Below are 17,227 nucleotides of genomic sequence, written 5' to 3'. Positions count from 1 at the left end.
TCTAGAGGAACTTAGGAACAAATGATTTCTAATTTAGGGTTTATTGATTTCTTAAATAATGGCAGTATCCACATTTCATTGGGTCTTTTAACATCCTTGAAATAACTACTAAGGAAATATTGAAGAATGAAAAACTTTCAAATCATTCACAACATATGACTAGTGTTACATACTCCTAATACACTAAAAAACTAAAAATAGTTTCGTTTTATCAAGTTTTGTATAGGATTCCTATCAAAGATGGTATGATAGATTTTTGAAAAGAAGTCCTATTAAAGCTCTTGTAGAGCATTTTTTTCTCAACCTATTTTAATATTTTGAGGAGGGATAAATACTAAGTCTTATTTCGAGGAGAGATAAAATAAACTCATTGTTTGAGAAACTTGTCACATAGACATATCTAAGATGATTAACAAAGTTATATATCAATTATTAGAAGAAACATCTATAGCACAATCAAAACAAGAAGATAAAGGGGGTTCTCCCAAACCTCGATGTAGAGAGGGAGGAAACAAAATTTAAAAATAGATTGAAAGGACACAAGCAATTCTTCAAATTGCTCCTCACAAATAAATATTACTATGGGAAGCATGTCAATCTACTCATTGTAAGTAGAATATTTTTCTTACAATATTAGGGAAATTATTACCCCTTTTAGACACTTAGAAATACCTCTTTGATCTAACATAACAAATTTAGTAAAATTATTCTTAAATTATTAAATAATCTATATTATTTGATTAGTTTTTACTATTTCTTATATTCCAAATTTGAACTCATCATTTATCTTTAATTTTATAATTAAGTTTTTCAAAATAATTACTCTATAATTAAGGATTTGTAGAGCTATATCGTTAGAATCATGATCAATGCTAGGGAACGTTATTATTTAATGTTTAAGGATATTTATGATTAAATGTTTAGGGTTAATCTACAAATCTAGATTAAAGTTTTTAGTTAAGATTCATATAAATTAGCCCATTTATTAGGGTTAAGAAGTGAGGATTATGTTGTTAAAATTTATAGTTAGTCTTCACATCATGGTAAGGTTTAGGGATAACTTTTGGGTTAAAATGATATAACTATAGGTTTAAAGGTCTATGTTTCTATGGTAACTTAAATTATATTGTTATGATTAGAATCAGCTTGTCAATTCTAGGATAAATATATAATGTTTTGAGATAAGATTAGAATTAAATTTACATGAGGTTTAGCATTGTAGTACCTGACATTTCTATTTTTAGGATTGCATGATTATATTTATATAAATTAGATTAGGTTAAATAGTCAAGGTTTAATTACACTTTCAAGATTATGGTAAGGAGTTCAGTTGGTGAAGTTTATATTAGGGTTCATATATGTGATCAAAACCTGTTGGAACTAATGTTAAATGGTTAGTTCATTGAAATTAAATTATGAGAAGTAAGGTGAAAATTTAAACACACACAAACACACACACATGTATATATAAACTAAAACTTTAATATATTACAAGTTCACATGTGTACATAAAAAAATTAAATGTATGTGTACACATCCACTATATATATATATATATATATAAATATATAAATATATATATATATATATATATATATATAGACACATAGACACATACTTGTACATATGTACACGCATGTATGTATGTATATATATATACACATATGTGTGTGTGTGTGTGTGTGTGTCTACACACACACACATACATGAATACATATATGTACATATGTCCATATACATATATGCATGTGTGTGTGTATAAATACATATACATATTGCATATATACATTACATGATATGTATATTATATATATATACATACATACATACATATATATATACATACATATATATATATATGTATATATGTATATATATATGTATGTATGTATGTATGTATGTATGTATGCACACGTGGTATATTTATATATATATATACAATATATATGTATGTACACATACATGATATATATATATACCAAAAAAATACAAAATGAAACTAAAAATGTATAAAATAGGTAACAAAATGGAAAAATCATACCCTTTTCAAAGGTTGGTGAATTCAGATGCCTCTCCTCTTCCTTGTGCTTTCGATTGAAACTTTTTGCCATAGTAAAAAATAACATGTGGGGTCACATAGACCTTTTTCGATATTCCCTGTTTTCTTAGTTTTGATCGAAACTATATAAACTAGTTTCGATCAAACTAATTCGTATAGTTTCAATCAAAACTAAGGGCCCAATAGTGGGCTTAACAAACCCTAGTTGGGCTTCATAGTTCTGATTGAAACTACGTAGAAATTTTCAATTGAAACTTTCTATGTAGTTTCAATCAGAACTACATGGCACATAAAGTTTTGATAGAAACTTTGAATTTGATTCATTTCAATTGAAACTAATATGTTTCTATCAAAACTTTAAGAAAAAATTCTATTGAAACTGAGAAAAAAAAAAATTGGTCTCACAATTTTGGAGGAATTTTTGGCTCTAAAAAAGTGTAACCAATAACTCACTATTGTGGGTTCACTGAAGGTCAAGTTGAGGATTGAAAAGAGGAAGCATGATATTGAAGAAGACAAATTAAGAAACAAATTGGAAAGATATTAGAGTATCTAATTTGGCCGAGATGAAAAGAACAAAATGATCAAGGAGGATCAAGTGTCCAAGCCAAAAGAGAAATCAAAAATCAAAAAATATTGTTGCATCATCAATCATGTCAATTCATTTTTACTCTCCAATAATTGTAATAGTAGATCAAATCTCCTAACAGAGTTAGCCTAACAACTATTTGCTAAATCCTCTAACGAGGTGGCATTTCTAGATTGAAGCCTCTAACAAGGCCACTCGTTACAAGGTGAATTAAATCCTTTAATAGGGTTACACCTAATAGTATGTTTTGTAACCTTTAATAGGGATGGCTCTTAATAGGGTTCACTTCAAAAAAATGAAAAATAGTAACTAGTTGGAATTGCTAATTTTCCCAAATTGGGTTTCCAAGTTAAATCTTGGTGTCTCTTGTGTTCATGTTTTTTTCTTTATGTTTTTGCAACTAAGTTAAGTAAGGTTAATCACATTTAATTATCTTAAGATCTACATGTTCAGTGCTAACTGAGTAACAGGAATATATTTAGTGTTAACTGAGTTACAACAAAACATTCAATGTTAACTGAGTTACAAAAAGTTATTAGTTTTATATTGTGTTTTGATTTTTGTGGTAAGTGATTCACCTCTCCCCTCTTAGTTACTCCTTTCCATTTCTAGCAATGACCCTTTTCGACAAATTTCATTATAATATATGTTCCTTGGGTTCCCAAGATCCTTAGGGATGTATTCTGATTGTGACCCCATTTGACATATTTTATGACAACATATGTCACTAGGGGTCTTAGGACCCTTAGGGACATATTCTAATGGATTGTGTGTGTCAAAAGGGGTCATAGGTTAATGTATGTCACTTTTTCACACATTTGTTGACAACATATGTCCCTAGAGGCCCTAAGATCACTAGGGACATTTTCTAATTGATTGTATGGGTTGAAAGGGGTCATAGGTTTATGTATGACCCCTTTTGACATGCTTGATAGAAATATATATTCCTAGGAGAATATGTTGTATCATATAATTTAATATAATATAATACTTTATTTTATATTAGAATGTAGTATATAATAATATAATGTAATTTATTACAATTGAATATAATATATTATAATATACTATAGTATAATATAATATAATATAATATAATATAATATAATATAATATAATATAATATAATACAATATAATATGAATATTTTATAATGGCAAACAAAAATACCATTTTTCATAGTTAAAAAACCTGACATGTATCATGGATGGGATAATGCGGACCCTTCCTCAACATTCAATCCCCGCCCTCCATTTTCAATTATAGACCTTTACATAGTTTGGCATGAGATATCTAGTATTAGGTATATCAGATACCCAATATATCAATTATCTGATTAGGCTTGGTAATCACCAAGACTCTTTGGTGAACTTGAAAAACATGATTTCACCCCATTTAGGTGACTTCTAGACTTCAAGAAGGCACCTGATGACTTTTCATATGACCAAATTTGTTGAAGCAAAAAGGGTTTTTTGAGGATGTTCTAAGCTTTCCATTGATATAATTGATGACAAAATATGATTTTGATAAGTAATTATTACTTAGTTTAAAATGAAGATCTATCTATAAAGTGTTATTTTACACACTAATTGAAAAATAACTGTAAAATTCAAACCATAAAACATTTTTGAAATTTGAAAGATACATCACACTCTATGCTTCACTACTACAGTATTAAAAAAATAAATTAATAATATTAAATGCATTATATAATGTGGTCAGACACAAGCCTTTTTTTCCTAAAAATGTTGTAGCAGAAAATTCATAATGAATTAATTATTTTCAAATAAAAATTCCCAATAATATGTGTCACATCTAGGTATGCATGAGTCTGTTTCCTATATCTATAATCTTAAAAAAAAAAGTTATTATATCATTGTGATTAAGGTAGTTAGACATACACCCACTTCTTAATTTTGTCCTAAATGTTTTGTACTCCTGCATTAAAATACAAATTGTATACCAATCAGATTAAATTTTTTCAAATAAGGCATAGTAGTTTAGAAACTACATTCAATTTCCTATAGATTTTATTCTTACAATGTTTTAATATAATTTTCATAACTAGCTCAAAATTGCATGTCAAGTTGATATAAACTTGATTTGATTATTTCGATTGCCACTTAAGGGTATAGTTTGGTCCACTATGATCCTACACATACCCTATAATGCAAAATTATTTGAACATGGTGATTCGTTTAAGAAAGAGTAATACTAAGAGTTGCAAGATCAGACTCTGTGTTCTATGATAGGATTCTTAAGTGTAGGAGATCATTTGAAGGTGAGGTTCCTATCAATAGAAATAGTTTTAATAATATATTAAAATGATAATGTTGTGAAGAACTTAGATCAGATCATGAAGTTGATATGAGTCACTTATTCTTTCTTCCAAAAGAAAATTCAAATGGTCACTGGCATGTAGATAATATCATAGTTATAGGACCCATTTTTCTTTATCTTATATATTGTCTTCTGTACTATTACTATTCTTCTAGTCTATCATTTACAAAAAAAAAAAAACTTTAAATGTAACTTCTATTTTCTTAGTGTCATACAATTTAAAATTTTAATCTTTTGTGGTTTAGCACATTCTCCAATAATATATAGTCTATTGTAAAAGACTTATGATACTTATAATGCCCACTTTTACTTATAACAATAAAAATGATACAAAAATAATTTTTATTTAATACTTTAGTTGATGAGATGGTCAAGGAGCTAGTTCCACAAGATAGATCAAGAGGTTAAAATCAAAATGGTGGAGAATAAACTATAAAAAAGATTACATAACAATGATTAGTAGATTGAAAATCCACACTAGTGCCACACACATTCACATATGAAAGTATTTAAATCTTGTATCTTCAAAGGAGGTGCTATTTAGATAAAAAGTATGAACTTGTCATGCAATGTGTTAATGCTACTAGTGAGAATGTAGGTGTTGTTAATGTGTGCTTAATCTAAAGTAAAAAATATTCTTCCAAATGCACTAGCTCTTGGCTAGGACCTCTAGCATATCTAAAAACTTGAGAGTGACCAATCTCAAGTCATCTTAAATGTATTGGATATGAATGACCAAACTATAGAAAAAATCTTACGACTCCAAGTATCCCTAAAAAATAGATAAAAGTTGATTCCCATTTGTATCATTCTTTTTGTTGGGTGTTCGATATACTATTTTTTTGATAATAGTTTGTTGTTTGTTCTACTCACTTTTGTCAATCTTTTATTGCAAAGAATTTCAAAGTCCTTTAAAACTTACTTTAGCTTAATGAAAAACTTAAAAAATTTATTAAATATACATGGCATATAAAATCCAAATTCCAATAACTCTAAATAATAATGAAATTATATTAAAAAAGAAACCTCATTATTATATATATATATATATATATATATATATATATATATATATATATATATATATATATATATATATATATATATATATATATATATATATATATATATATATATAGTGAGAAATATAAATTAAAATTTAAACTCACAACTCAACCCTAAACCTAAAAATTTTACTCAGCACTCACAATTGCCGAGTGCCAGTTTTGCTCAGCACGTGAATGTGCCGAGTGGCACGTTGCTCAACACTTGAAGAAAAGTGCTCGGCACAGGAAGGTGCCAAGTGCCAGAAATTACTCGGCACTTGCTCAGCATTTGATGGTGCTGAGTGACAGGCAACAGGTGCCGAGTGAACTCAGCACAAAGAGGAGCTCGACAGAAAATGCCGAGTATGCTCGGCTCACAAAGGAAATGCTCAACAACAATAGATGCTAAGTGAGCTCGGCTCCAACAAAGAAATTATAACTTAAGAGATTTCAACGTGAATGCTTTCACCATTAAAATCAGAGAGCCAAAGCTTTAAGCTTTCAAACAAATTTCTCAAATGCAACATACAAGGAAAGATCAATAAATTCAAGTATGCTTGCTTGCTTTCTATTCAACTGAGATTTAAACTATTACAAAATCTGGGAGCATTCGACTTCAACCAGAAAAAATTAAAATAACCCTAAACTGATTATGCTTCAAAAAACTTTAAACCTGCAACTCTAATGGCTGCATACAAAGGTGCTTGGAGCAATCACTTCTTCAACAAGACGAATCTAACAATGACAAACTTACAGAGTGAGCAAGGGAAACAAGTGCAATTGCAGACACAAACTTCTTTCCTTCTTCCTTCTCTACTCAGCTCTACAACTTCTCTCTGATCTGCTTGATCTGCAAACTCACTTGAATGAATGAATAACATTCCTTTTGTCACATTCCATTTTTCCTCTCAATGTTCAAATTTTAAAAACTTACCTACCAAAATTAAATGCCTGTCGACCATGGATGCCTGCGGTGCTGACAGGGTAGATGGGTGTGGGGCTCAAGGACAAACAACTGGCTCTTGACATTTATTTCCAACACTCCCCCTTTGTCCTGAGATCCACAAATAAGGATCATTGTTGATCCAAATCAACTACACCAAGACTCTATCTTAGGTGCACAAAAGTTCCAATGCCTAATGGCTTGGTAAAGATGTCTGCTAGCTGCTGCTTAGACCTGCAAAATTCCATCTTGATATCACCATTCTCCACCAGCTCTCTGATGAAGTGATATCTGATCTCAATATGTTTGCTTCTCCCATGGAGGACTGGATTCTTAGACAATGCAATTGATGAGATGTTGTCACAATAAATTGTGGTTCCCTTCTCTTGCCTTTCATTAAAATCTATCAAGATCCTCCTTAACCAAATAGCTTGACATGTTGCTGGATTTGCTGCTATGTATTCAACCTCTGTTGTAGATTGAGCAACAATAGGTTGCTTCTTGGATGCCCATGAAATTATACCTGATCCCATATGAAACATGTATCCAGAAGTGCTCTTCCTATCATCTATACTTCCAACCCAATCACTATCAGTGTAACCAACCAACTTGAAATCATCATTTGTAGTATATAAAATTCCAAATCCCTTGGTACCTTTCACATACCTTAGGATCCTCTTTCTCGCTTGCCAATGGGAATCCTTTGGTATTTCCATAAATTTGGAAATCGGACTTACTGCATGCATTAGGTCTGGCCGAGTTGCAGTCAAATACATTAAACTTCCAACCATACTCTTGTATAAAGTTGGATCCACTCTCTTACTGATGTCTTCTTTGCTCAACTTCAGACCTACTGCTGTTGGTGTGGGGGTTGCCTTACTGTTCTGCATATTAAATCTCTCCAAGATCTGCCCTGCCTACTTTTCTTGAGAGATGAATATGCCATCATGCATCTGTTTTACTTCTATGCCTAGAAAGTATTTCAAAAGACCTAGGTCTGTCATTTCAAATTCACTTTTCATGACCTCTTTGAACTCACCAATTACAGCCTTGTCATTTTTAGTAAAAATTAAGTCATCTACATACAAGACAACAATCAATACATTACCATCTACCACCTTGATGTAAAGAGTGGGCTCACCATTGCTTTTGCTAAAGCCATTGCTCATCAAATATGAGTCAATCCTACTATACCATGCCCTTGGAGCTTGCTTGAGCCCATAAATAGCTCTCTTCAATCTATATACTTTATTCTCTTCACCTGCAACTTCATAACCAGGTGGCTGCTCCACATACACTTCTTCTTTCAATACACCATTTAGGAAGGCGGACTTCACATCCATTTGAAATACCTTCTATTTGTGCTGGGCTGCAATTGCTATGACATCACACATGATTTCCATTCTTGCAACAGGGGCATATGTCTCATCATAATCTCTTCCATACTACTGTTTGTAGCCCTTGACTACCAGCCTTGCCTTATGCCTATCAATCTTTCCTTCAGCATTACATTTGGTCTTGTAGACCTATTTCACTCCAATCACTTGCTTCTTGGGAGGCAATTCAGTTAGCTCCCATTTCCCATTCCTATCTATAGCATCTATTTCCTCATCCATTGCATTACACCATTTCTTCTCCTTAATAGCTTCCTCAAAATATACTGGATCACTATGAGAAAATAATGCAAAATTAACACTCTCATCATAATCTTCATACCTTTCATCTTGGTATATCTCCCTAAGACTCTTGGTCTTTCTTGGCAACAGGGAGGAGAGTGTGGAATTAGAATCTTCACTGTTGCTACTTTGCCGATCACCTCGGTCTTCACTGTTACTCGGCACTGACACTTGGTCATGCCTAGAGGAGCTCGGCAATGTCTGAATCTACTTGCTTTTTCTTCTATTTGCTCCTTCTTCTTGCTGTTCATCAGCATCTTCTTCACTCATAATTGGCATTTTACTAGAAGTGCTTGGTGACTCATTAATTGAACCATACCAAGACTAATTTTCAAGAAATTTCACATCTCTTGAAAGCATCATCTTGTTGTTCAATGGGTCATACAATTTGTATGCCTTTGATTCTGGGCTGTACCCTATGAAAATGCATTTCACACCTTTGTTATCAAATTTTTGCCTTTGCTCTTTAGGCACATGTGCATATGCTACACATCCAAACACACTTAAGTGTTCAACTGTCCATCTTCTTCGTGACCATGCTTCCATTGGAATTATGTCACAAACAACCTTTGTAGGACACCTATTAATTAGGTAAACTATTGTTGCCATAGCCTCTCCCCAAAATTTAGTTGGGAAACCTTTCTCTTTCATCATGCTCATTGTCATTTCAATAATGGTCCTGTTCTTTCTTTCAGCCACTCCATTCTGCTGTGGTGTATAGCTGGCTATGAGCTCTTTCTTAATGCCATGTTTCCTGCAAAAATTTACAAAAGAATTGAAGGTATACTCTCCTCCTCTATCTGATCTTAGGACTTTGATATAGTGTCCACATTCTCTTTCAGCCTGGGCTTTAAATTCTAAAAATTTATCAAATGCTTTAGATTTGTTCTTTAAGAAATACACCCATGTCCTACGGCTGAAATCATCAACAAATGTAATGAAATAAGTACTCCCCCCAATGGAATTAATTTGCATAGGACCGACTAGGTTAGTATGTACTAACTCTAATGGATATCTAGCCCTCTTAGAATTTCCAGAATTAAAGGGAAGCCTATCTTGCTTACTCAAAATACAAGCCTCACACTTGTCACATGAATTTCCTATGCATGGAAAACATTCTACCATTCTTTTATTTGACAATAAATTTAAACCAGCATAGCAAAGATGACCATACCTGAGGTGCCATAGCCATGAGGGGTCTTCAATCACACTCCTTAGAGCTGATTGTGTGTGAGGTGCAGCACAAACTTGAGATGAGAAACATGTCTCAATCCTCAAGGGAAACATTCTGTTCTTTGTCATTTGAACTGCTGCAAGTAAGTTTTTGCTACCATCCTTTTCATGAATGACACATGTGTCATTCTCCATCGGCACTTTGTATTCATTTTGAATGAGCTAACCAATTGTCATCAAATTGTGCTTCATACCAGAGGAAAAATACACATTTTGTATTTTCCTTTTCTCACCTTTCTTAGTGCGGACCATAATAGATCCTTTACCCACAATTGATAGGGTTCCATTGTTACCCATCTTAATTTCTGATTTGAAACTCTTATCAATGAATAAAAACAAGGTTTCATTACCACTCATGTGGTTGCTACATCCACTGTTGAGGTACCAAACCTCAAGGCTTCCTTCTTCACCAACATTACATATGATGAAGGCAGCAACATTGGGTCCACTTCCCATGTTCACATCAGCCACATTTTCTTGTCCTGACTGATCATTATACTTCTTCTAGCATTCATTTGCATAATGCCCATATTTATGACAGTAGTAGCATTCCACATTACTCTTATTTGAGTTGTAGTTTTTCTTACCTCCTCTTGAGGTATTTTGTGAGCTACTTGCTCCATTTGCTCTTCCTAGGCTTTCTGCTGCAGCATTTCTTTGTCCTTCATTACCTCAGCCTCTACCTCTGGAGTTCCTGCCTGAGCCATTTCTTCCTCTCCCCCTTCCTCTTGGATTTGATTGCGCCTTGAATACTTGCTCTTGAGAAGATGAAGAAGTAAATTTGTTGATCCTATGCTCATGGGTTTGAAGAGAACCCATCAACTCATCCATTGTCAAAACAGTGAGGTCTTTTGCCTCTTCTATTGTCATGACCAAATGGTCATATTTATGAGGTGAACTCAATATCTTTTCCACTATCCTTTGCTCTTGATAGTCTTCTCCATTTGACTTCAATTGGTTAATCACATTGGAGGTCCTTGAACTGAAGTCTACAACTGATTCATTTTCCTTAATCTGAAGGTTCTCAAACTCCCTCCTGATGTTCTGTAGCTTTACAGTACGAACTTTATCAGTCCCCTTGAAGTTCATCTCAAGGATCTCCCATGCTTCCTTTGCATAATTTGCTACTACAATCTTAGGGAATATTGTCTTTGTCATTGTTTCTTCAATAAGACTTAGTGCTTTTGCATCTTTCCTCCTTGACTCTTTCAAATGAGTCTTTTGTGCATTTGTGAGGGCAGCATACTGAGTTGGATCAGTCACATCATTGAATCCATTAACTACAAACTCCCATAAATCATTTGCAACCATTATGGTTTTCATCTTTTTTGCAAATGTATCATAATTTTGTCCATTAAATGATGGTGGTTGCTGCCATATCTTTTCTGCATCTCCTGCCATGTCAAATATCCCAAGAAAAAACAAATGCCCTAACTCACTTTGGATGTGAGGCCTCAAAGCTCTGATACCATGTGAGAAATATAAATTAAAATTTAAACTCACAACTCAACCCTAAACCTAAAAATTTTACTGGGCACTCACAATTGTTGAGTGCCAGTTTTGCTCGGCACGTGAATGTGCCGAGTGGCAGGTTGCTCGACACTTGAAGAAAAGTGCTCGGCACAGGAAGGTGCCAAGTGCCAAAAATTACTTGGCACTTGCTCAGCATTTGATGGTGCCGAGTGACAGACAATAGGTGCCGAGTGAACTCGACACAAAGAGGAGCTCGGTAGCAAATGCCGAGTATGCTCGGCTCACAAAGGAAATGCTTGACAACAATAGATGCCGAGTGAGCTCGGCTCCAACAAAGAAATTATAACTTAAGAGATTTCAACGTGAATGCTTTCACCATTAAAACCAAAGAGCCAAAGCTTTAAGCTTTCAAACAAATTTCTCAAATGCAACATACAAGGAAAGATCAATAGATTCAAGTATGCTTGCTTGCTTTCTATTCAACTGAGATTTAAACTATTACAAAATCTAGGAGTATTCGGCTTCAACCAGAAAAACTTAAAATAACCCTAAACTGATTAAGCTTCGAAAAACTTTAAACCTGTAATTCTAATGGCTAGATACAAAGGTGCCTGGAGCAATCACTGCTTCAACAGGACGAATCTAACGATGACAAACTTACAGAGTGAGCAAGGGAAACACGTGCAACTGTAGGCACAAACTTCTTTCCTTCTTCCTTCTCTACTTAGCTCTGCAACTTCTCTTTGATCTGCTTGATGTGCAAACTCACTTGAATGAATGAATAACATTCCTTTTGTCACATTCCATTTTCCCTCTCAATGTTCAAATTTTAAAAACTTACCTACCAAAATTAAATACCTATCGACCATGAATGCCTGCAGTGCTGACAGGGTAGATGGGTGTGGGGCTCGAGGACAAACAGCTGGCTCTTGACGTTTATTTCCAACATATATATAGTAAAAACAACATACGTGTTTTGCATGCAACTCTTAGATAGAAGAGTACAACAAAATACATTATTTTGCTATGCAGTAATCGTTGCGGACCCAAATTTTCCATTGCAATCTCAAATACCATGCCACGAGGTTTTGTTCCTTGAGAATAGAGGCTTGTTGAATAATATTTAATTTATTAATCATTACTTCCTAGTTTTCGTAAATGGCTGTACTTTTGTTTTCTACTTATTTTTCCAATAGATATTTCAAACTTTTGTTTCCATCGAAACTTCTCAGATGCTAAAAGTTACTTTAATTTAGACTATATGATAAAAATTCAGGTAAAGATAATATTTGAATGTATGAAAAAATAGTATTCATATTTAACTGAGGTTAAAAATAAAGAATCCATTCGAGTGTTAAACTTAATAAAAGGCTAAAAATAGAAAAACATAAAATGCACGACCTTTTAAATCGAAAATAGGCATGGCCGACATTTTGAATTGGATCAAGTTGATTTTTGTTGTTTTGAATTCAATCAAGGAAACCTTTCTTTGGAGATTTTCTTATTTTTTGTGTCGATGTTGCAGAGGTGATGGAGAAGTCAGGTGGTGATAATGATAATTTCTGGAAGTGGGGAAATGCTGGAAGAAAGATGGCATTCACTATTAATGAAGCTTCAATGCCTGCTAAAGCTCATGGCCCCTCTTTCAATATTAGCTACGAAAATGGAACATCTTCTCAATTGAACGCATCTAAATTTGGAGGTGGTTTGGGCGTGCTAGTTGAAAGTTCAGGTGTAGAATTAAAAATTTACAAGAAGAAGAAAATGCTTCAAGATGATGAAATATTAGTGAAGGAAAAGTGTGTTGCACTAGATATATTGGCTAATGTGGCTTCTTGAGCTCTCCGAGAAGAAGAAGAAAAAGAAAAAGATAAGGAGGCTGCGGGGCAATGGAAAATGTATGGAGTATCCGGCTCACTCAGGATTGTAATAAAGAGAGTGAAGAAATCTGATTCAGAGTGTGATTTCTTAGCTGCAAGCAAAGTGGGTAACACAATCACTGGCTCTACAAAGAGGGTATGATTGATCTTGTGGGAATCTGATAAGGATCCTCCTCCCTCGGCTGGCATTGCACTGGTAGCTTGACGATTTTTTATGTTTTTAAAATATTTTTTATGATGAATAGTTGATTTCCCCCCGCCCCTTTTTTTTTGTAAATATGTAACTTTATTGTATTTTTTTAATATAAGGAAAGGACTATTCATCAAAAGAAAAAATTTGAACTCATCATTTTATCTTTAATTTTATAAATAAGTTATTTAAAATAATTACTCTACTATAAATTTCCTAATAGGTTATGCATCAATTATTCTTCTATAAAGTAATTTACCAATTAATGGTATTTAATTTTTCATTTATCTACATTTAAATTAGCTAATTATGTTATTTAATTAATATCTCCTCTTCATTTTTTATTAATTCAACATGTTGAGGGATGTTATCCCATAAAAGCTAGAAAACAACTAGGAAACAAAAAAGAGATCCCTACTCATGACCACTAAATCAACATGAAAGAAAAATTATTGAAAAAAATTCAAGCACCCAAAATTATTAAAAAAAAAAAAACATCTTTAGATACTTTATGCGACTATTATTAACTTAGATTAGTTGAAATTTTTTTTAATCAGTATAAAATAGTCCAAGTTAACACTACCAAACTAGTTAAAAATACTAAAAGAAATAGTATTGTAGTTTGTAGAGTAAAATAATAATATTAAATATGTGGATCTTATGAAATTGTATAAATGTCATAAGAACCACATAAACTACGTCTAACAAAATAGAGGACTCAAACAAAATACATTATGTTTCTATGAAGTAATTGTTGCAGACCCAAATTTTCCATTGCAATCTCAAATACCATGCCACGAGGTTTTGTGCCTTGAGAATAGAGGCTTGTTGAATAATATTTAATTTATTAGTCGTTACTTCCTAGTTTTCGTAAATGGCTGTACTTTTGTTTTCTACCTATTTTTCCAATTGACATTTCAAGCTTTTGTTTCCATTGAAACTTCTCAGATGCTAAAAAATATTCTCCGATTTTGACATACACAAGCTTTTGTTTGTCATAATATTGAACATTGGGTGTTATTGCAATATTCGTCCTTATCAAATGTGTGTATATATCTATGACCTGTTATCCATCTTTTTGTCTCGCCTCGAAAATGGCTGAAATCTCAGAAAGATGTAGTGTCCAAAAGTGGAAGCCAACAGAAGAGCAATTGCAAATACTAAATAAAAATAAAACAGATAAATAAGAAACCCTCTAAATAAAAATAAAACAAATAAATAAGAATCCTCTCCACATGCAAATGATAAGATTAAGGGAAGATTTGTTCTGTATGAGTAAGACCATCCTCCAATTGCTTCCCAGCAAAGACAAGATGCTTGGATCTGGAGGGCCACCCTTAAACACCACACACTAAGCTTTGACCATTTAGGTGGCTGGTGTGGGCCCATCCAACATTCAGTCCCTATTCTGTTTCCCATTACAGATCTTTTTAACTCTCGACAGCTGCAGTTAGCCAGTGACACCGACAGCTGGAGTTAATTTGAATTTCATTTTAAATTTCCACTCCCGCCTATGAAATGGGATCGTACGAACCTGGAAAGATAAAATTTTATTTAAATGAGACACTGATTGGTCTTCAAGTGGTAATAAAAAGAGAAAACTGTGGCCAATTGCGTCCAGAAGAAGGCGTGGGGAATGCCGAGCTTTTCTGCAATTTTGGGAACCTAGGGAAGGAAGGAATCATAGACGACGCATGATATAGGATTTGGGGAAGTTTTGAAATGGTTATCAGTTTCATTTTAGCATTGTTTTTGCCAGTCCCCTAGACCTTCTTCTACCCCCTCTAACCTCCTCTTCCAAATCCACTAGGTCCTCCTTCCCTTTCTCCAATTTCACCCTTTTCCTAGGTGGGATCTTCTTTCTCTCCTTAGGGGACCCACCAGGAGAGAGTTGGGAGGTAGGGGCCTTAGGGACAGTAATTCTCAGAGGGACATGATGAGGGTGGGGGTTATGAAGAGAAGGGATATCAACCTCAACAAAAATTCTATGTGGTAATAGGGCCAAATGAAAATGGTATAGGCAGAACATCAAACCCTGGTGAAGGATAGTGTAATTATCTCCCTTTTTCATTTTTTTCTTCACATTTGAAACAGTGTCAACTAACTCATGTAACAAAAGAAAGGAATGGAAAGGTTATCTCAATGTCTAAAATGGTTTAGGAGGGGAAAATGGTAAATAATAGCACATCCATACCTCCCTTCAAGAGTGAGATACTTCATCCGCACTAGACACACCTCGTTCCAAGGCTTTAGAAGCTTTTCCTTTAGAAACCCTCCATGATGGCAGATGGGTTCTTCTCCCTCTTGAAAGAAGTGGCTCAAGGTAGCCTCATCTATAATGCTCTTTACTTTTTTCCATTTCCCACCCTTCAATGCAAGGCCTGTCACCATAGCAATAACTTCCTTAAACACCTCGAACATGATACCATCCGCAGAGCAAATATATCATATTGCCGATCTTCTTAAAAGTTATGGAGATTTAGAAGCCAAAAATGTCTATTACTGGTTTCAAAACCGTAGAGGAACTGACCGGCAGAATGTCATGTTCAACGCTACCAAGATCTGAACTAGTAAATTAATAAAGTTCTCATTCGACTGGTGATAAATTGAGTAGGAATGCCTCGTTCATTTCTTTTATAGGTTAGTTAAAGTAAATGTCATGATTTAGGTAGTGTAAATGATCAGAAAACGCTTTATAATTTGAATATGTTTGAATCTTATCTATGTAAGAAATCTTATTCTTTAGATTTGAGAGGATATGATTTTACAATTGAAAAGGAGGACATATTTTTCTATAGCAAATTTAACTGTGTGGTTGTACAAGTAGTGGTTTATAAGAATTCATTTCTCATCAAAATTAATAGAACATTCAGTTCTTATTGAATCTTGGTGATGTTCACATTTGTAAAGCACCAAGATTTTCGGGAGGTCACTTGTTTTAGTTTAGCTCAAGTGCACCCAAGTACTAAATTTCCTTCATGGCTAAGCCTACTTTGGTAGCAAACGAAGAAGTCTGCTTAACCGCAAAATATCATCCACTAATCTCACTTCAAGTGCGACCCATTTTGGGTTACAAGAAAAATGAGATTAACCAAGGAGGAAATTGGTAGTTTAGTGCACTTGAGCTGGAGAGTACTTGATGAGTGACCTTTCAGGAAGTTGTCATCTTTCACCTTTGGGACATCACCTAGATGTAACCAGTGCTAAGTGTTTCGTTCATGCTTTTGAGAGATAAGATCTTATAAACCACTACTCATGAAACATAGATCAATGAATTTTACTCAAAAACTACATTGTTAAATCACACAATTTTAATTTAAACCTCCATACTATTCTTTAAACTATATGGTTAGAAAGACCTATATAGGATAATATATCCCAGTGTGTTAGAACACAAACAAAAATTTCCCTGTTCTATATTGGTATTTGCCTTGCAAAACTGTCGGTTACTTGACATTGATAATCTCACACATACTCCTCACATTAATGCACGAGATGATCTCTTGTTTGTCATTTGGGAAGCTTATCTATCATATGTTATGTCTACAATATGTCCTTATGAACATTACTTTGCAAAGATTGTTATAATTTCTGTGTTTGTTTTATAGACTTATACAAATGTATTTTTACCAAGATGATCTTATTTTTTTAGTTAATGTGTTTTGGTGGCTCCGGCAGAGTTGAGAACTGGACTGTACCGGCAAAAGATGGAATCCTTGACTTTTAATGAGACCTTAAAATGTTTAATTGCTTTGAAATAGAAATCCTCTATTAATCATCTGAGCAGATTTGTTGTAT

Source organism: Cupressus sempervirens, chromosome 11, assembly GCF_028749045.1.
Source record: "Cupressus sempervirens isolate cs-2001-9-10 chromosome 11, ASM2874904v1, whole genome shotgun sequence".
In the NCBI taxonomy this organism is placed as follows: Eukaryota; Viridiplantae; Streptophyta; class Pinopsida; order Cupressales; family Cupressaceae; genus Cupressus; species Cupressus sempervirens.
The sequence above is the reverse complement of the archived record's forward strand: the minus strand, read 5'-3'. Positions refer to the sequence as shown.